The sequence below is a fragment of the Typopeltis vanoorti genome, chromosome 6, assembly GCF_054136105.1.
Source record: "Typopeltis vanoorti isolate ZY-2024b chromosome 6, IOZ_Tvanoo_1.0, whole genome shotgun sequence".
Classification (NCBI taxonomy): Eukaryota; Metazoa; Arthropoda; class Arachnida; order Uropygi; family Thelyphonidae; genus Typopeltis; species Typopeltis vanoorti.
Genome location: NC_143554.1, coordinates 137,404,724 through 137,427,546, shown reverse-complemented (window position 1 = coordinate 137,427,546; position 22,823 = coordinate 137,404,724).

The window sequence follows — 22,823 nt, the reverse complement described above, 5'->3', positions numbered from 1 at the left end:
TTGCGTTCGTACAGCAGAATTCCTCGCAAATCTGCAGGAACAGGTGTTGAAGAACCCTGGCATTGGAATTCGGGCTTTGTTCGTGGAGTTGCTAACTGTAGTCAAGCCCTGGATAACAAGGGTAGCCAATGGTAGACCGTATGTATGGCAGCAGGATTCGGCCCCTTGCCACACCTCTGGGAAAAGTCAAAAATGGTTGTCTGAAAATTTCTACGACTTCACCAGTCCAAATGTTTGGCCTCCAAACTCCCCAGACCTTAACCCCATGGATTATTTTGTATGGGGCGCAGTTGAAAAAGACACCAATCGCACTTCCAGTAATACAAAAGCCCAGTTAATGGATAAAATTAAAACAGTTTTTGCGGCCCTTCCCAGGGAGACTGTAGCATCAGCTTGTTCGAGGTTCCGAAGCAGAATTGAAGCTGTGATCGATGCTAATGGTGGTTATTTTGAGTAAATCTTGTTGATAGTATTGTAATTAACTCTGCCTGTAATGTTTTTTTGTCAATTCATTAAATTTAATAGATACAAAGTAGATTTTCTTTTTCCTTACGAAACTGTCAAATTTATCCCGAACACCCTGTGTGTGTATATATATATATATATATATATATATAAAATATCATTATGAACATTTAAAAAATTTATTAATCAAAACCAATACATTTGTATACATATCAGATTTAATATCTGTAGCAAGAAAATTTTTACATCTTAAATACAAAAATTAATCTTTTGGACTTTTCTTTGGCAAAGTTTTGAATTAATTCATCTATATTGTTTGTAGATGCAATTTCATGCTCTATAGATATTATTGCTAGACCAGTGAGTCGTTCCTGAGCCACGGTAGAGCGAGTGCAAGTTTTAATTTCGAGAAACTCCTTTCTGAACTTGCTGATACTGGCAATGTCGAAAAAATTCTTAGAGCAATAAACACATTTGGAACATTTTCTAAATTATATTTGCATATTTATGACAGGACATCTAACGAGGAAGTATTTTCTGAAATTCGCCTCGCTACTATTTGTAATTCACTACATAAATCTGTTCCGTCAATATCTCTAGAATTATGTGTTAAATAATTTTCTAATATCAAACATTTTTTAAGCAGTTCTGCTGAAGTTATTTTTTGAAATTCACATATATTTAAAAGAAAACCAAATTTGAATCAAGGTTTTACTAATTTTTCCCAAAATATACAGCAAAATTTGGGGCCCTGAAGTCTTAACGCCCCTAGGCGATTGTTCCAGGGCCAGTTTTATCCCTTAATGATAAAACTGGCCCTGACACCACCAGAAATCATTGATCAAGTGCAAGATGTGGTATTGGATGAATCAAAGTGCATGAAATTGCTGAGGCTATAGGCATTTCAGAAGAACGTGTGGGATATATTTTGCATGAAGAATTGCAAATGAAGGCTTTGCACAAGATGGGTGCCACGCTTACTCACAGCAGATCAAAAACGCACTTGCATGAAAATCTCTGCAGTGCTTCGAGCGTTTTAACAAGAATAGACCTGATTTTGTGCATCGATTTATTACTATGGATGAGACTCATATTCACCATTACACACCAGAATTGAAACAGCAGTCAATACAGTGGACAGAAGGTGGTTGTTCAGTGCCAGTCAGTTCCATCAGCAGGAAAGATCATGACATTAGTGTTTTAGGATATTAAAAGCCCTTTGTTTATTAATAATCTTGAAAATGGTAAAACAATAACCAGGGAATATTATTCCGATCTTTAAACCAGACCAGACGAAAAAATTCGTCAGAAAAGACACGGTTTGCAGAAGAAAAAAAATCATCTTTCATCAGGACAATGCACCTCATCACCTGCCCACAAAAGTGATTTGGCAATGGGAAATTAAGGGATCTGCACTATGAATTGCTGGAACATCCACCCTATTCCCCATATTTGGCTCCTTCTGACTTCTATCTCTTCCCCAAACTAAAACTCTTCCTCACTGGTCAGAATTTTTCTTTGAATCAAGAGGTGATTGCAGCTGTAGAGGGGTATTATGCAGATTTTACTGAGAACCACTACAGGGATGGGATAATGGTGCTGGAGCATCACTGGAATAAATGTATTAGTCTTAAGGGAGATTATGTTGAAAAATAAAAATAATTTTTAAATTATAAATTCGTTTTTTCATTGTTAGGCCAAGAACGTTTCAGACCACCCTCATAGCTGCAGTAGATGATCCACTACTCACTGACCAACTGTAGGGTGCAATGAAAGATATGTAAAAACAGTCATTCATCAGCTGACACATTGAATACAGAGTTCCAGGAATCAACTGGAACACAAATCTATACAGACATTCAGAACTGACTCTCATGTGGGTTTCCCATGGTAGAACTGCAGTATGCAAACCCACATTATTAGCCAAACCAACATGTGGTATTGTCTTCAGTAATGCAAGTGGGATGTGGAAGCCTAGAAAAGCTGTGTTATGGAGCGATGAATTATGCTACATCCTATTCCAAGCAGATAGACAGATACGGATGCTTGGTGAAGTGGTGCCGAAACACCAAACTCTGAGATGTATCTGAAAATTCTGGAGAATGCAATGCTACCCACTTTCTGGTATTTCTAGAGAACTGATCATTGTCACTTTTCATCAAAACAATGCAGTCATATGGCTATTGTAACTGTGTGGTTTATGGACACTTGACTGTCCTCGAAGAGCCCTGATCTCAACCCTATCAACATCTGTGGGATGAGCTGGAGTGTCGGTGCGTCTAGGACATCATTACATGCCTACAGCAAGAATGGTCCAAAATTCCCATTGATCACTATTATATGCTTGTAGAAAATAGGATAGCTGCAGTCAATGCAGCAAAAGCAAGCCGTGTATTATTAAGGTGAGCAATTGTGGCTGTTTGTTACTCATACCATGGTATTTGTTAACTTCTTTTCAAGCAGTATCCAAACATGTCCAGGGCCTAGCCAGTTTGGTTGAACATTCCAAATATTTCTTTAGCAGGTATGCTGATATCCCTTGTCTCAATTGTTGAATTCTTAACCAGGTTATTTAACAACTGTAGAATCTCCTTATCATGCAACTCTATTTCCTCATCCAATCTAGTGGTAGCAGTGTGCTATGTTATTTATATCAAGATGATATATCTTGAAGTGAGCACTCATCTGAACTACATCATCTACTTCTGATATTAGCATTCAGTCAAGTTATTCTTCAACAGTCATTCTTTTAGTTGCAACATAATGATAAAAATTTTTTGGGTTGCCTTTAGCCTGTGCAGCCAATTTCTTTTCCATACAATACTCTTTACTTTTCTGGCCAAATTTTATACATATTTCATAACTTAACTGCTCTCACTCATTCCGACAATATTCCTTCCATATCTTTAAGGATTTCTTGTTTAATGAGATTGCACACCCATTTCTTTGCCATTCTGCTTGCGCTTGAAACTCTAGGGACACTTGCAACTACTTTCACATCACTTAACACTTTCATTGCCAAGCTGAAAATTGGAATTTCGCGTGGTAGCCAATTTTTTTTTTATTTAGTTAGCGACGTCCACGCAATAACGCGTGATCGGCCGTTTGGTGAGAACTCGCATCGCACGATATCGCGTGTTTGGCAATGAACATGTTAAGCATCTTTACAAAACTTCCCATTCACTAAATGATACCATGAGACCAAAGATAGTGTTCTGCTGAGTGTCATAATTTCCAGATTTGTAGTTCAGCACGTAACTTATGATTGGAGCATCCATATATTTGGCCACTTCCAGGTCAGAATGGCATAACAATTTTTCTACCATTATGCAAGTTACCACAAAGCTATATAGGCACCACTAGAACAAAGGGGGGGGGGGGAGATCTGACATGTTGTCAATGATCAATCATTCTGCTACCAGCTGACCTGAGTAATGCTGGATATTATTTTTTCTTTTGTTGTGTGACTGTATATATTATTATTATGCGACACTCCCCAGGGAGTCCACTCATCGAGGGAGAATGTGCCAACACCATCGAATGATTGGCCCCCTTCTAACTACTAAATATATGTAAAATATTTCATTGTTATAAATTTGATTAAGTCTCAAAATTGTTATAGCGAGTTCTTTGGTAAAACCAACTTAGCAAAGAAAAATTAGGTTCTAAGGCACTCCACTGTGCCTCACTTTTGTTAGTATGCTGAGAACTACCTATAAAGAAATATTGAAAATTAACATAGAAATAGTTCTCATTATATTCATTTGTACTATCTATAGAAACACTTGAAACAAATTTTAGAGACACTAGTTTTTTTTAAGTGTGGCATGACATTTAAAGTGACATTTCATGATGGCCAGTAGAAGTTTTGGCCATCGTTATTTAGGATAATGCTGTATTTATTATGCAAGAATGTTTAAAATGAAAATACCGTATTTTCTGGAGTATAAGACGCACTTTTTTACCTTAAAAATGGGGTGCGTCTTATATAATGAAGGTAAAGATTGTTTCCTCTTTTCAAAGTCATATGCACTCCCTTTTATGTTCCAAGATCTTTGTAGGGGGTTAATGGTGCAATCAAATTGATGCGTGACCTTCACATGACTTCTAGCACATCATTGGCTAAGAACGGGGAGTTCCTATTCAAGTTTCATAATATCTTATCCGAGTAATCAGTTACCGATGTTTATCAGTATTGAGTTGACGTGTTGAATTTTGTGTTAGGTTTTTTCCAGAAAATTGTATTAAATTTCTTGGGTGCGTCTTATACACCGGAAAATACAGTATATATAATTAAAGAAAATTGATTTTTTTTTTATTATCAGCAGTAACAAGCATGAAGTATTCACAGTAAATGAATAAAATGAGGTACAAGAACAGCTGATGAAAAATATATTTTGCATTCAAACAGTTGAGTCATATACATAGAGAAAGAGAAAAATAAAATATACACAGAAAATGATGAAAATAGAAAATTTACCACATTGATACAGTACCAATTAAATATGACTGGTAGATCAAAGAAAACAATATATATATATATATATATATAAAATAAATCCATATTCAAAACATGTACAACATCAACTATATCATAGTAAAAGATAGAGCAATTGTTTGATGGCAGTCATTTACTCCAATTTAAATAAGATTTTCTCTTTTCAGGTTTTGAGTTTAATGGCTAGCATGAATAGTTTCTAAACGAGTACTAAAGCTTCTCTGAGGACATTGGCTTTGATATCTTTCAACAACAGCAGGGAAAAAAATGGCAATAATATATAAAAACCTTTGGTGACTAACATTATTTACATTGTATTTATTTATTTTTGATGCAGGCATTTAAATGATATAAAATTAAGTTCTTCAAACATTACACACGTTTATATCAAAAGATGACTATTTCTATGATAATTTACTATTTCATCAAAATATTAAAAATCCGCATTATTACACTTTTTAATAAAATATACTGACCAAACTTTTTAACACTTTTATATGGTATCTAAAACCACTTTTCATTTTCAAGTACAGAGATGGACAATTTGAAGTAAATGTTACTGAAGTCAGACTGAACACCATGAAAACATTCTGCAATATTAAAATATAAAGATTTCTTCATAACTACAAACTAGGTTCAATCTTTTGCAAAACCCAATCCTTCTTGAAGAAAAAATATTTTTCACCACCTCAAATTTTTCTTGAGGAATAATTTTTTTGTGAAGCTCACATAATGTTCACTATTATGTAAATCTATATGTGAAGCAAATTAAAAAAATAAAACATAAAACTATGGGATAATTTCACAAATTAAATTCAAGTATTCAAAGCTAAGCCAAGAGTGTGCATATTGTTAAACATGTTTTTGCTGCAGGCTTAAAAAATGTGTTGTTTCAGAATTAGGATATGAAAATCATCCTTTCTCAAAACTTTTTTTCTTTTCTGCTTATGAGCGTGTTTCAGGTTCTTCAGACTATAAAGTGATTAGCATCATGAATTTCAAGTTTTCTACCAACTATATTTGACAATATTTAACAGTTTCTTAAGATTATTTCTACATAGTCCCTCATTTTTTAGTTTTATGTAAACACAAGAGCATCAGGCAAAAACATTATGCTGACACAAACAACAGGAAAGAAAACTGAATGTCAGAATGTTGAGATAATATAGCATCATCTGCAGCATTCTTATCATAAACAAATATCAATTCTGTATAAACACAAAAACATTTCCACCGGGTGCTTAAAAGTCACCTTATTCCACTGGCAGTGTAAATTTTAAATTGTAGCCAACAAATGTTTATCCTTGATTAATCAACATTTTTTAAATGTGACAATTTTTTCTGACTTCTATCACCAAGAACTATATGACATTCTATCCAGAATTTCAATTCTAGACCTCACCATCCTTCTATGTTTCAACCAATCTGGGTAACAGTGAACACATTCAAGAAGTTAACCAAACATCTAATAAGCATGAATTAGCGCTAATATCAGATGATTCCTAATTCTTTCCACTGAGAATTATTCCTGTTAAGGATTATTCTGAACACCAACTGCATAAACATTATGTAAAGCCCCTAATAATGGAAGCATAAAATATACCTTGCATGATTTATTATAAGGGCATTTTCATTCTTTGTAATTACAAAGCATATATGTAGGCATGAATTTGGAATCATTAAATCCTGTCTAATGATGAATAACAACTAAAAGAAAAAAAAAAAGAAATTAATGCAAAAGATACAATATAAAATGGCATTATGAAACAGTGGAAGCTAATGCACAGAATGAATAAAATATTTCAGTATCAGCAGCAGGCACATCACATGGATTATTTTAATATTAATATATACATAATTCAAATAATGATGTACCTGCAATACTGAGATTACCATACCAAGTATCTATGTTTCCTGATGTGTTTTGGGAATCTGTATTTTATAATTCTTAGAACAAAATTACGACCATTCCCAATGGTATGTGTAATATCCCATTCTAATGAGAAAGAATGATGACTTGTTTAATTTTTAGAAAATTTTTTTTTAAAAAAAATCAAGCCATGTGGCTATATATGATTGTGTAGGCTACTGCTAATTGCTTTCCCCTTCCATCACTTAAGGAACGTATGCTATAGAGTAGTAAACCAGCTTGTAATGCATTTATTTAAAAAAAAAAAAAGCTCAACATTGACTTGAATCATGAAATTATTCTCAGAAAAAAATAAATAAAATTTATTTTTTTATATATATATTTACTAAAACAAATGTACAAGACAAAAAAAAAATGACATTTCTACTAAATCAGCACAAGTCTTAATTTTAATAACAAGAATAGTACTTGAATTCCCCTCCCACTTCCTAAGTGCTAAAACACTTGCTATGCATCAATCTTATAAACCCTTTAACTTAAATGTATTATTATATCCTCCTTTTTTGCCTATCAACTCGCAAACCTTCAGTCTATCCTCACAATAAGCACAGACCACCATGGATTCTCTCCACAACTCCATCACAACCCAAGGTGACCAGATCCGAGCACAGTAATCCAGATGAGAGGCCTTATAAAGAGGAATAACAACTTCCTTATCTCTACTTGGTTATTGAAGAACACACTTACATAATCTTATGAGCTAAATTGCAACCTTTGCAACATGTCCTCTACACCTCAATTCCATCTACTAATTCCCAAATCCATAGCTTCATCGATTTTCTGGAGTACAGTTCCATCAATGTGGTACACAGCATATAATCCGATTATCTCAAAATGTCATAACCTTACATTTCTCTGCATTAAGCTGACACTCATTACTTTTTGCCCATACTGACAGCCTATTTAAATCATCCTGAAATCTCTGCATTGCCTTGATTAACTATTACTCTACTCATTTTTTGCATCATTAGCAAACAACTGAATATTTCCCTTCAGATTATTTCTTATATTATTTATATATAAATTAAATTACTGTAATAACTACAGATGTGCTTACATGATTATACACAATTTGAAATATCACATTTGGGTTAGACAGGCTTCTAATGTCATCAATACTTGAGCTTATATGCTTATTGTACAATTAGAATACAAGACAGTTTTCACTGTTAAGCTAGTTCTATGTTCATGAAACTAGGATTTTTTTTTTTTAATGTTAATCCCACCAATTAAAAAGTTTCCAAATTTATATTTTGAATTTATAAATAGAAGAATATCAAGAAACAAAAACTGTTTCCATAAACACACCAACTGCTGACATATGTCACCATACAGGGATGCAACTATGAAACACAATATGATTGTCTATGATAATTTCTTTACTTATTTTAATGCTTGGTTTAGCTTCTCTGAGTCATCTAAGAAAATATTGATTCATCCACACTTTTTTTTTGAATTTCTGCATGCCTAACTTTTAAATCCTTTATTTCATCTTCATATTCTGTTTTTAGAGAAGAGTACCAATACTGTATTTTAGAGTTAATTATATCAGAGCTATTTTAGCCAAAAAAAGTTAGAATTTCTTTCCAGGTGTTCATATTTGTGTGCAGCATAAATTTGGGTGCACGAGACTGTCCCCAATTTGGGGAGCACTCATCCTCAGATCTTCAGCTCAACAGCCAAGACCACCTAATCTAGCCCACAATAATTGGGGGGGGGGGGACATTTAGAACTTTAGTTGCCTTTTTTTCAGCCTCATTTGCCTAGTGTTAATACCTGTGCACATAGCACTGTTTTTGTGATCTCTGATGATGGCAAAGTTTTTAATTAATATTTGAGTATACATGGTTATTTACAACGTATAAGTCTATATATACCAGTATGTGCTCCATCATAAAGGTCAACCTTATACAGTCATGTCAATCTGTCTTACTCTACAGAATCAAAGAAAACCTATATTCATCCAACTGCAAAAAAAGAAAATAAAAGTTAGCCAATTGTCCCCAAACCTCAACTTCAGTTCTCACAAAAAATAACTCCAATGATCATCATCAGCCAACTTTGCCATCAAATGATTAGTAACCACCACATATTGGTCAAACTTACAATATATATCTTATAATCTATTTTCTTACTCCACCAAGAATAACTTTAAAAAAGTACTGAAACAATAAGATGGTACCAGAATAGTAAGTATGAATAAATGTACCTTTCTAAGCAATTTAAAATTTTGTCTGTCAGTTTTTGCTACATTTTATAATACTTTAATCCAAGATGACTTCTGCAACATTTTGTGGGAGTGATATATATATATATATATATATATAGCCAGCAAAGGTTGGTCGACTGGTAGAGCCTCTGCTACTAATGGCTCACAAAAAGTTAAGCAAATTTGAGCACGGTTAGTAAATGGAAGGGGTTTATCGTTCAATGCTGTTGGTGCATTCTCCCTCGATGAGTCTTTGGACTCCCTGGAGGTGTCACATAATAATAATAATAATAATATATATATATATATATATGTTCATATTTACTCGGTAGATAATGTTATGAAAAATAAATTAGTTTGAATGACTATAATACCGAGAATAAAAAAGAATAAAATTTAATGCTGAGATACTACTAGTTTCGTTGAAAAAATCAACTTCTTCAGGTATCAAAGACAAAGAATTATATAAAAAATAACAGAGACATTATAAAATTATATCAACAGATCTAATATAAAAGACCATAGTACAGTTTAAACAGGAATGTGTGCTGGGGTTCCAATTGAAGTCGACTACGTGCGCGAGTTACCACGAGAGCGCCAATACTGGACAGTGGCAATGTGTGCATCAGAAAGATTGTAGCTAAGGCTGTTGTTTATATGGGATGAATCAAGGTATATTTCTTTAGATTCAATTATCTTTCTTTCGAGCTCATCATAACACATACGTAGATTAGAAGTTTGCGGCCAGTCTACAAGGTGTTGGTGGCCTTCATCCGAGTTAACAGAGAAGAGAACGTGGCTTGAGAGAGCGCTGGCTCTGGTCCTATTGTAGGATATGTCTCTTTTATGTTCCTCAATACGTAAAAGGATAGATTTAGCAATCTGACCGTAAAATAGTTTGCCACATTCACTCATGATCTTGTAGACTCCTGGATACTGAAGAGGGACATGTTTTACTTTAGGTCTACTTAGTATGGAGCAAAGTTTTGGAAAAGTAGTGAAACAAGTTCTAATGTTGAATTTCTTAAGAATTTTTGCCAATTTTGGGGAGAGAGAGCTGATGTGATTCTTCTTCACCCAAGCTCTCTCCCCAATTTTGGGGAGAGAGCTTGGGGAAGAAGAATCTTCAATAGTAGGTGAACGACCGTGAGAGATATATTTATCAATCTTCTTAAGAGAGAAACCATTGTTGGCAAAAGTCCTTTTTAGTAAATTAAGTTCATTTCCAATCTCTGTTTCATCTGTTAATGAAGATCTGGCTCAATGTGCAGGGTTGAAATAATACCAAATTTTTGTGGAGGGTAGTGATGGGAAGAAGCATGAAGGTATCCGCTTGTGTGTGTGGGTTTTCTAAAAATAGTGATTTTGATATTTTCAGTGCATCTTGTGAGTTTTAAGTCCAAAAAGGGAAGACACTTGTTGGATTCCAGTTGGTAGGTGAAATTGATTTTCTCATGAAACTTGTTGAGATGGTCTAGTAAAATATTGAGGTACCGTTATATAGATGATGTATTCCTCATTTAGGAACATGGAAAACTTCTAATATACATGTGTTATGATGAGCTCGAAAGAAAGATAATCGAATCTAAAGAAATATCCCTTGATTCATCCCATATAAACAACAGCCTCAGCTACAATCTTTCTGATGCACACATTGCCACTGTCCAGTATTGGCACTCTTGTGATAACTCACGCACGTAGTCAACTTCAATTGGAACTCCAGCACGCATTCCTGTTTTAAATTTTACTATGGCCTTTTATATCAGATCTGTTGATGTAATTTTATAATGTCTCTGTTATTTTTTATATAATTCTCTGTCTTTGATACCTGAAGAAGTTGATTTTTTCAACGAAACTAGTAGTATCTCAGCATTCAAATATATATATATATATAGTTTTACATATTTTTTCAATTTCAATAATGTCAAAAAAAAAAAACTTAAATCATTTGGCTTATGCTACCAATAGTATCTTCTATCTAAAACAAAGAAAAATCAGGATTTTCTCTCTTTTTTTTAAGCAGAAAAAATATTACATAAAAACAAACTTAATGTCCCTTAAAATAATCATTATTAAATGATATTAAAATATTACTCATATACTTAGCAGCCATAATTCAAGAGAAACTGCAGTTTCCAATACTAAGAGGTTACAGGCATCATGCAGTAGTAAAATGTAATATGCAAGGGCAATTTAAGAATCTATAGCCCTTCAGCTATACATTGTAATAGTCCCTTATTCCCTACCAAGTATTTGGGTTTAATAGTTTTTCAGAGGGCCTTTGTAATGATGTGAGGCTCTAAGCTACTTTATACTTATCAGCTTCTCTAGCCATGGTGATATGAAGTGTGACATTTCATTTGCCACAGTCTTTTTGGTTATGGTGTTTTTGCTTCTGAAGTGGCAATATATTAGCTTCACTGACTTTAAATGGTCAGCTTAGCTTTCAAGAGATGCAGGCCAAAGGTGTGCTGATCGCTGGTGATTTGTTATGGTGCTGGTATGAGTTTTAAAGTTAAAATTAAATGATATAATATTTCTGTTTATTGGTATTTAAAAAGACTGATCTTCAGAATGAGCATTTTCCTGGCATTTTTGGGAGATTACAAATATTAAATAGAATATATTTCTCCTGCATAATGCCATTTCTTCCAATCTATCTTGGATATTTGTGATTTGACCCTATTTCATGTATTCTCTATCATATGGGTGTGTATTCCTTTATCCAGTATCCACAAAATGTTTTGAATGATTTACTTTTTCATGAATATAACCATTTAACAGACATTGATATACACACCAGCAATCCAACATAATTATTGTAACTGTACCCAGTAGTATTTTGTCTTTTATAACATGTAATTGTATTGCTTTTCTTTTTTTTTTCAATGGAATCAAGAAACATCCACCATTTCTCATTCTACAACACCAAAAATTCATTGCATCACTTTGCACTTTGTGACAATCTGTACTTTCTTTTACTAAATTTAGATTCGATCTCTACCACCTTTCCTGGTCCAATGGTTTTAACATAACACTCCATTTTAGTTCAAATTTTATGTATAGAATTTATGAGTATGGGAAGAGTATTATCTGTAGCACTGTAAAATGCCCAATTGTGTATACTTAAATAGGCTAAGTTTCTCAAGCTGTTATGTTCTGTATCATAAGCTGTTTTTAAAATTACATGGATATCTCATTTTTGGAATGAAAGATCTTGGTCTGGTCTTTTCACAACCAAATTCCAATCTTAGGTATTTAATTTTAGCACTGGAAATTTTGATATTCCACCATGTCTTTCATAATATGATTGCTTCTTAAAAATTTAGAGATGTGATAAATTAAAATGTAACATGTGATGTAATATTGCAAACCTCTGGTCCCAGAGGATGAAAAATTGCAGTTCCACTTAAGTTTTGGATGCCAGTGTTATTATAAAATATCACTTAAATAAAGAGCCAATAGGCTTCATTTCAACGATGATGTAACATTATTTAAATTAAGGGGATATTAAATCCCACATTGTTTCAAAACCGAATAAAAAACTCAAAGATCGTAATCAAAGAGTTTCATGCCAAATATAGTAAACTATAGCATGACTTATTTTTCACGGTATTAACAACACCACAAACACTTTTATCAACAAGGATGTTTTATTAACGCTATAATACGTTAATAATAATATAATAATATATTAACGCTATGATAAAAGTGTTTGTGGTGTTGTTAATACCGTGAAAAATAAGTCATGAATAACCAGCAACGCCTAAGCTTATCTGTTAGAGTAAACTATAGCCTTTACCCACCTTTGCTACGAGATGCTCTTGTTTGTACTATGTGCTTTGGCTTACGCTAGCATCTGCCAATACTTTTATAGTTTACTATATTCGGCATGAAACTCTTTGATTCTGATCTTCGAGTTTCTTATTCGGTTTTGAAACAATGTGGGATTTAATATCCCCTTAATTTAAATAATGTTACATCACCGAAATGAAGCCTATTTAATATAGTCTGATCTGTAGATTTGCTGTATCCCATGTCATGCACAATCATAGTATTACTAGTGCCACTTTCATGTCTTCCAGCTTTTCAGTTTGCTGCAGATTGGCAACAAAAAATTTCATGTAATGCAAAATTTCGCATAATGTAAAAAAACAGTGTTAACTGATCAATCACTCGCTTAAAGCATGAAATAGTATCATTTCTTTCAAGTGCACTAACTGATTATTGTGCATATCAAATTCACATTAAGTGAGGTTTTCCTGTACTTATTTTAGGGACAATTACACCTGTTTTTGTAATATTTCATTATTTACACCTTATTTTTTTTCTGCTTAACAAAATATAACAAACTTCCTGATCCCCCCCCCCCTACACACACACACAAAAAAATTACTTAGCAGCTAATGTTAATATTTATACCCATTTAAAAAATCCTTGAATAATTTGATATTTAAATAAAAATAATTACATTATACAATAGAGACATGATTTTTAAGCTGGCTTCAATTTTATGATTTGTAATTTTGGCATGCACATTTTAGAAATATGTATATATAAATCAAAACAAAGAAAAATTTTTTTTTTGTTGAAAATGAGATTCAAAATAAATGTTTGGAGAAACTTTCTGCAGTAACCTACACATTCGTGTTTATTCCATTTGTGCAAGCTTAAGCATGCAAATGATTATACAGTTACACAATTATTGACTCATGAGGGAGAAAAATTTTAATTATAACTTGATATAATGAATTATGTAATGTTAAAGAAAATCATGAAACTTTATTGGGCTACAAATTAGTATTAGATTGTGACAATTTCAACTTTTATCATCATGAAATATTTAATTTTTTACCTCAAACCGTCAAAATGCCACACTAAACAGAAAAGGAAACAGAAGTTCAAAACATGTTATTTTTAGATAAAGATAATAGCAATACCTACCAAAGAAATGAAGACAAGATCAATCTTTCTAGAACATTTAAAACAAGCAAATTTTAAATAGTGGATAATGTTCTAAAGAAGACAAGTGGATAATCTGAACAAGGCAAAATGAACAAGTTACAACAATGTACTTTCTTCTAAAGCAGAAGGAAAAACAAATCTTGCAAAACATAAGCATATGGATTTAACAGCACACATTAATAATTTCAAAACAATTAGATGCAATCAAACCATTGACATGTTTTTCATCTAAAACTCAAACTAAATGCTGCCACGGTAGAAATTAGTTTATGGTATCTTGCACCAGCAAAGTCATTTGTTACAAGACTATGGCAATAAGTCAAATTGTTTACAGAGTTCTCTTGGTAAGAAAATTCACTGTGGATGAACAAATTCATCTAGCATAGATGAATATATTTTGATACTGTTTTGTACACAATCAACAGTATACTGAAAATGAAAAGTTGCCTACAGATGTTTCCAACAAAGGAAATATTAAATACTAGCCTATAATCTTGAGCTATTTTAACAAACAAGGGGGATACATAACTGGACCTCTAGACTTCTTTGAGGATTCAATGGATATATCTAATATACCTGAAAATATTACAAAGATACTAACAAAATATAACTTAAAAATTGAAAATATGGTATCATTTAGTACTGGCAATGATAAATAATTCTGTATACCAGAAATTAACTGCCCAACATAATTCCTTGATAAAATCTTAGCTGTAATGTACTGAATAACATGGAAGGGGGGGGGGGGGCTAGAAAGCACAGAAGTATGATGGAGAATTATTAATTATAAAAAGATTTAATGAATTTGTCTTCTGTAAAAATGTATCTAAGTTAAAATAATTTCTGTATTTTTGGAAAAGGATTATAATAGATTATTGAATTACTCACTCTCTTACCTAAATAGACTTTTACTAAATTGGAGAGCTATTAAATGTTATCTTATTTCTATGTAGAAGATGACAGATTCAGTAATTTATGAGAACAAAGGATATAGATTTTTCTGATATGTGCATGCACATTTCATACCCTGAATGTAGTTGTTACTAACATAAAGTTAGAAAGTGAATATTTTTCAGTGAGAAAAAAAAAAGTACAGGGTTTTGTTCATTAGTCATTACATAATTTATTTATAACTTAATAATACAGACAACTAGATAATACTCAGACTGGTTACTCACAATTATGTCCAGTGGCTTCTTTGGACGGTTGAGTGAAAATAACTAACAGACTGTTAACGAGGGTGTGCTGAAAAGTTGTGATAATCACCATGAAGGAATTGTGATAGCACCATGAAACCTACATTATTCTACATATTCCCCATGAAGTGTTACACTTTTTACAATGCTGCTGCATCACTTGCAATCCTCTGAGAAAAAAAATCTTTCTCTTGTTGCACAAACCAGTCTTCAGCTGCAGATATGACTTCATCTTGGGAAATTTTGTTCCTTTCACGTGTTTCTTTAAATATGGGAATAGGAAATAATCAGAAGGGGCCAGGTCTGGCAAATAGGGAGGATGAGGCAGACAATGAAAGCCCAAGTTGTGTATTGTCTGTTGGGCTTCATGAGCAGTGTGAGCAGATTCATTGTCCTGCAAAAGCAACATGCTTCTGCTCAGTTTCCCACAGCATTTTTCCTTCAGTACCTTCAATTTCTTCAGCACTATTAAATAAACTGCTGCTGTAATAGTTTCACCTTTTTTTGAGGTACTTGGTAAGAATTACATCATCCATATCCCCAAAGACAATGGCAAGAACCTTCCCTGCTGACTTTTGGGTTTGGAACTTATTTGGCTATTGAGAATCTTTGTATCTCCACTCTACTGACTGTTGTTTGGTCTCTGGGTGATAGTGATGAAGCCATGTTTCATCAACAGTCACAATACAAGCCATGTTTTTGACTAGTATTCATCTATCATCAAGGATCATGGCATGCACTGCATCAATGTTTGCAGGTGTGATCACTGTGGAAGGTCTTCCTGACATGGGGGCATCTGTTGTCTCAGGATGCCTAGTCCCCTAAAGTCTCACACCAAGTTTTGTGAATCTCAGATGCAGACTTTTTTTTTTTTACAGCATGAAAACTTTATGATGGATTGAACCTGTCTTCGAATTTCTTCAAAACTCTGTCTTCTTATATATCCTAAAAGAACAAATTACAATTTGATGGAACATGGGGGCTAAAGGGTTTTAAGATATGTTCTTTCTTGAAGTTATATCAGTTTCTTTAACATCATTTTTTTTGCAGGTGTTTATCAGAACTTTTCAGCTCCCCCACCCCTTGTACAACAGAAGTTTTAAAGCAAGAAAAAAAAAAAAAATTAAAATCTCAGGAAAAGAATATAGAAGAAAGGAAAAATCTAGGCTTGTATATTATAAATCCAACCACCAATCAGGACACAGCCACCATACCCTATTCTGAGGACAACTCAAGAAATCCACTGCAGTCGCTCGCTCACATAGCTCCCTCAGCAGAAACCAAAGTCTCATCTTAAATGATGTCTGGAGAGATCTCTCAACATATTAAAATTCAACTTGAACTAATAAACTATCCAAAGAAACAGCTGAATGATCCATGTCATCACTTGTCTTGTTTTGAGTGATTCTGTTCTAAAGGCTCATCTAAGTTTTGTTTTATTTTCATCCTTTTCCAATCAATCACTCTGAAAAAGCCACTAGATTTAAGTCAGTGAACTAATTGGTGCATTACCTAGTTATAGATTATTATTATTATTATAATGCCTAAAACAAAACCATTGTTTAAATATTTCATCAGACATTATGGATGGACAGTTTGGGTATGAAGAGAATTTGTAAAAAAAAAAGAAAAAGAAAAGTGAGTCCCAAAACACATCTCACTGAAATAGTTTCATTTCTTTGGTAAAAAAAAAATTGAAACAAAAGACAGATCTCTATTCCCTGAATTAACTATTCCAAAGGATCACCATTTAACTTGTAAACAATATATTAAAAAAACAACTAAAAACTCCCTGATGGTTGAAATTCCAGGAGGCTACGATCTGTTCATGTTTATTATAATTAACCAAGTCTTCACCAATAGACACTCATTACTTTACTACTGATTTTTTTTTTTTTTTTTTTTTTTTGTATGTGTGAAAATATCCCAATGCTTCCTACAGCACGAGTAAATATATAAAACATAATACATAAAAGCAATTTACTGCCCAGCTTACATCAAAAATAAACTATTGAGAAATCTGGGTGCTTTTTAATAAGAAAAATCTGAATTCCACTTTATGGATCAATTAAAATTCTACTACATCGTAACAAACTTTAGTGATAATCAAACTAACATTCACTATATTTTTATATGCTAAATTCATATAATTAACATATTCATTATGCTAAACTAATTTTCAGTTCTTTTTTTAGCCTCTGAACTAGAGCGACTAATTTTTAATATCAAAAAACCATTTAAGCATTGATTATTAATGAAAATTAATATCTGGCCCATAGGAAATGCAAAATTATAATAAAAATAAAAAAATAAATCAAAACACTGTAAAATTGCAATCCACTATAATCTGCCATTTATCTGACCTTAAAACAATCCTTCAATTAACTGACCTACGTAGTTATATTTCACTTATCTTCAATTATCAGAAGAGCAAACTTCCTTCCCACTGTGAATGGTAGATTGCTGTAGTTATTTTGTCATTTTAGAATCTTATTTCAAGTAATGTATTACTTGAAATAGCCTGCTCCCATTATGGCAAACTAGTAAACAGCCAGTGAAACTGCTATAGTAGATTTGTAATAGTGAATATCCATTAGAATAGCATTCAGGATATGAATCTTTAGCCAAGACTTTTCAGTACTTTGTTATATTGAATCAATTTGCCACAGTAGTGTTGTCATAGTGAGAGATGACTATATAATACATTAGTCCAGAGGTTCCCAAACTTCATTCATATCCTTACTGTTGAAAGTCCTTAGTGTCAGTAATTTTTTATTTTTTTTCTTACACCACAGCATGCCAAAAGAATAATACCTAACAGTTCCATTTATTAGGTAGTTGGGTCCAAACTAAGTATTTGTAACCTAAACTTAATAGCCATTTGAAAAACAGCTACCAAGATTTTATTGCACTGCCAGGGTGCCTCAGCACACAGTTTGGGAACCACTGTATTAGTCAAATTTTACAACTCAAGATTACTTTATAACAAAACTGGAACTCTTAAGTTATATTTGAATCAATAATTTGAAATATCAAAAAGAAGGTGGAAAAGTACCCTTGAAGACTATCATATAATCAAAGTACATTTTCCAGATATTCAACTGCTGACAGTGAAAGTGTCAGGGTATTAATAACTATGTTACTAGGTTACAAGAATATTTCAAACTGATAATTATTACAAGAAATGACAGCATCTATATTAGAGTATGAGCAAATCCTTTAAACTTTAACATTAAAATACACGAAGAAATTCTATGCTGAAAGAACTTCAGTTTAATATACAGTACATATTTAACTAAAAGCTTTAAGAAAAGTTTTATTTTATATGATAGCAATTATAAATATAGGCTAATCTAATACTAATCAAAACTTTAGTTAACTGGTTCTAATTAAAAATTTTAATAGAGAAAAAAGCTAACAAGCATATCAAGCTTGAACTAGGAAATAAATAGAGTATTTGAGATTTGGCTGATAAACAACTACTATATTTACAAGTGGTATAATACACACACATGCATGCTATCAAGCAAACCACAAGCAGGATTTCCTGCTATATTTTGGAATACAGAGGAATGATGAAAAATTAATTCGAACTCAGAGGATATACACAAAGTTAATATTCTAAATGCATTCAATATCACTTTTTTTTTCTTTACTCCACATGGGAGAGGCTGCTATACCAATAGCACACAGAATCAAGAGTAAATTACCCTGGTATTTTTTTTTTTTTTTTTTTTTTTTTGAAGAGCTGAAAGTCTGGAAAATACTAGAGGAGAAGGCCATTTCAAACAGAAGCAGATGGAATGAGCACTGAATGGGAGTAGTATGTTCAGTGGGTTGATAATTCAATTGCAAATAGATACTGGAAGCTGTTGTTCATGTTACTGTAGATTAACAGATTATCAATCCACAAGGCAGACAAAAAATCAGAAAACTGATGTATGGAAAGGCAGCTAAGTAGATATTTGACCAGAAAGTTTCAAATATAGAAGTAGAAAAGTTTTATAGTGCATTGCATGATTCCAAAGACCATAGGTTAGGAGGCTGAATTTCATGTTACTGGCATAGAGCCCTCACAGTCTCTTTTGTCTTGTCAGATGTCATCTCCTTCCAGGAGGTTGACGACCATGAGCTTCCACCATGTATAGTTTTGTGTTTCTCTTTTGCATTCTTCATAGGACAAAAAGGTCCAGTCCTTAATATTTCCCATCCAATTTGTTCTTTGTCTTCCTCTTCTTCTTTTTCCTTGTATCACTAGTAGTGTTTTTTTGTAGGGATTCATGCCTTATGTGACCAAGGTAGGTAGGTGGTTTTCCTTTTCTTAATGGTTTTCAACAGATTCCCATCTTCTCTAATATTTCTAAATTAGTTTTTTTTGGCAGTCCATGGACTCTAAGAATTCTTCTGAGGATCCCCATCTCAAAGGCTTTTAGTTTATTTTCACAATATTTTGATATTGTCCAGGTTTCTGCTCCATATAGCAGTGTGACCATACGTAGCATTTGGACAGCCTAATTCTTGTTTTTGTGTGAATTTCCCTTGAGGTCAGAATGTTATTCATGCTAATGAAAGTTGATCTAACAATTTCTATTCTTCTTAATATTTCCTTATCACACTTTCCATTTTCTGTAATTAGTTAACCCAAATATATATAACTCTCTACTTGACTAAAGTATTTCCCCTGATCTTAATATTTATATCGGGTATTTTCTTTTTGGTTTTGGTTTTTTTAAATTGAAATTGAAATTAAGTCCATATTTTTCACTTAGCTTCAGCATTTCTTCTGGTAGGTTTTGAAGATCTTTTTTAATTTCAGCTAGTAGTACTGTATCACCTGAATATCTTAAGTTGTTTATATTCCTGCCTCCTATGCTAACTCCTTTAAATTCTTCTAATTGCTGGAAGATATTTTCAGTATAGCTCTCACAGTATCCTCCATTTAAAAAAAAAAAAAAGGAGATAAAACTAAATCTAAGATTTAGAGAATTTTTTCTACTGAGTATTCCTAATAATATTTATACAAGCATACTTAAGTGGAGACTAAGAAAATATATGGAAGAGAAACTTTCAGATTGTTATTTTCCAAGAAACTTGGAAAAGAATAATCTGATTTCAGGTGAAATAAGGATTGTCAAGATCATATTTTCACACTTTATAGCAAAAATATGAGAAATCATGGGAACATAAGAATATAATTTAAGTTTTGTATATTTGGAAAAGACACATAAGTTGCCAAGAGGAAAGCTTTTTAAAATGTTAGAATTTTATAATATAAATGAAACATTATACAGAATGCTGTCAGTAGTTAGAATTGAAAGATGGCTTGATGTAAAATCAGGTTAAAGACAAGGGTGCACATTATCTCAACTCTTATTCATCATCAATAATATCATGAAGGAAAGTGGCATTAAAACATTAAAATTGGAGGTATTCAGTTTAGCTCTATTTCATACAGTTAATATTATACTCCTAAATAAATGCAGTTCAAGTCTTCAGAATTCTATAAATACCTGTTGCAACAAATTTGGCATGGAAATTAGCAATAAAAAGAGAAACTATTAAAACAAATAAAATATTTTAACTGTTCAGGATCATCTAAATCACTAAAAACTTTACATTTTAAGTGATGACAAATATAAAATGCAAGTTTTTGGTCAAACAGACAATAGAATATAGCAAGCTGGCATGGGGAGGAGTCAGTTGAATATATATGGAATAAGAGAGAGGTTTTCCATAATACTAAACTAGCAGCATACAATACAGTGTTCAAACCTATCTTAATTCATAGACCTGAGAATTGGGTTAGAAATAAGACAGTTGATCAAAGTCGCATATGAGAGTGATAAAATGGAAGAGAGGAAAGGTTAGCAAAACAGCATTTGATGCTAGGATGGCAGGAAAAAGATCCAGAGGAAGATTAAGATCTAGGTGGATGATTGATGCAGTCAGAAGACTGCATCAATCATCCACCTAGATCTAGAAATGCCCTAGAAGATTGAAATATTTGATCAGGTAATGCCAGAATGAAGACAAGTTGGAGGAAAATTGTTGATATGAATATAGTAATAATGTAAATGTAATCACATCGTACCACTTCAAGGAATGCATTCTATGAAAACAGAATAGTTTAAACTTTTATAATAGTTTAAATAGTCAAAAACTATAGACATAACTATTGATATACAGCAGCTTCAACAGTTCCTTATATAATCACAAAGCTAGTACTGCCTTTTTAAATGGAAAAATATGCTATGAGATTTAAAAGTATTGCTGCATGATAAAACTAGTAATGATGATTTCTGCTCACAGTTCTCTACTGCAGTAAATCATCTACTAATGTTATAGCATGTAATATACTTCAGAGAGAGCATTTGCAAAATAAATTAAGTAATTTCCTATTCAAGCAACAAGTCCTTTAAAGGACAAATGCCAGAATTGAAAAATTGTTGCTGATTTAAATCTGCAAAGTACTATAGTATAACATGCAAAATGTCCAAAGTAGATAATGTTTTTATGCATTGTCTCTTGCTATTTCTTAACACATCTTACAGCCAGAATTCATTTGCCAGAGTAAGTTTGTGAACTTATTTGGTAATGACTATTCAGCAGCTAGATTACCAGTGTAACTGATCAGCCATTCCATTCATCCAATTCACTAGCATGATAGAAAATGATACCATCAGTTTTTGCTAGCATCTATGAAAAATTCAAAGCATTTTAGAGATCAAATGATGCAGATGAGATGCAAAATGTCCCTTCAGAGATGCAAGAGACCAGCTAATTAGCATGTACAGTAATGATTCATTCCCTATAAGCAATAATGCTAGAACAGACAGATATTTAATCTTATGTTGATTATTAAGGATTATTAGTATGCTTTCTGAATAATATGCGCCTCCATAGTGTAATTGGAAGAACGACGGTACATTGCGCCCTTCGAGTGGAATAGGCCTAAGTTCGATTCTCGTCGCGATGGGAGGAATTTTTATCTGGTCGATTTCAATCGATGGTGAGTTAGCCGATCTCATACGGAGGTAGCAGGGTTTTTTCTCCCGGAAACTCGGGTTTTTCATCCCGCATACATACAAATCGGCCCTTCAGAACACACGCAATTTACAGACAAAAATTACTAGTTGTGGTGGTGTTGGAGGTGGGTGGTAGATGGCGTTGATTGGTAGTAGAGATAAGGTGTAGAGACAGTTGAAGATGTCCTCCCTCGATGAGTCTTCGGACTCCTTGGAGGTATCAGGAATAATAATAATAATAAGAAGTTGTTTATATATTGTGCAGCAGAGGAATTTCTAAACAATTGCCTAAATTTACTGTTCTTTCCAACTACCAGATTCTGGATTTGAATCTCACCATGTATATAAATGCTTCTGAACAAAAAAAAAAAAAAAGTGTTCATTTGGGTAGTAAACAAAATCTGCTGCCAGATGCAAGACTCCACCACCCTGCATATCAAAAGCCTAAAGTATATCTTGAAAAACATTTCTATGTTTGGTCTCTACAGTAGTTTTTTTTTTTTTTTTTTTGGATTTTCTAACCATTAGACTATAC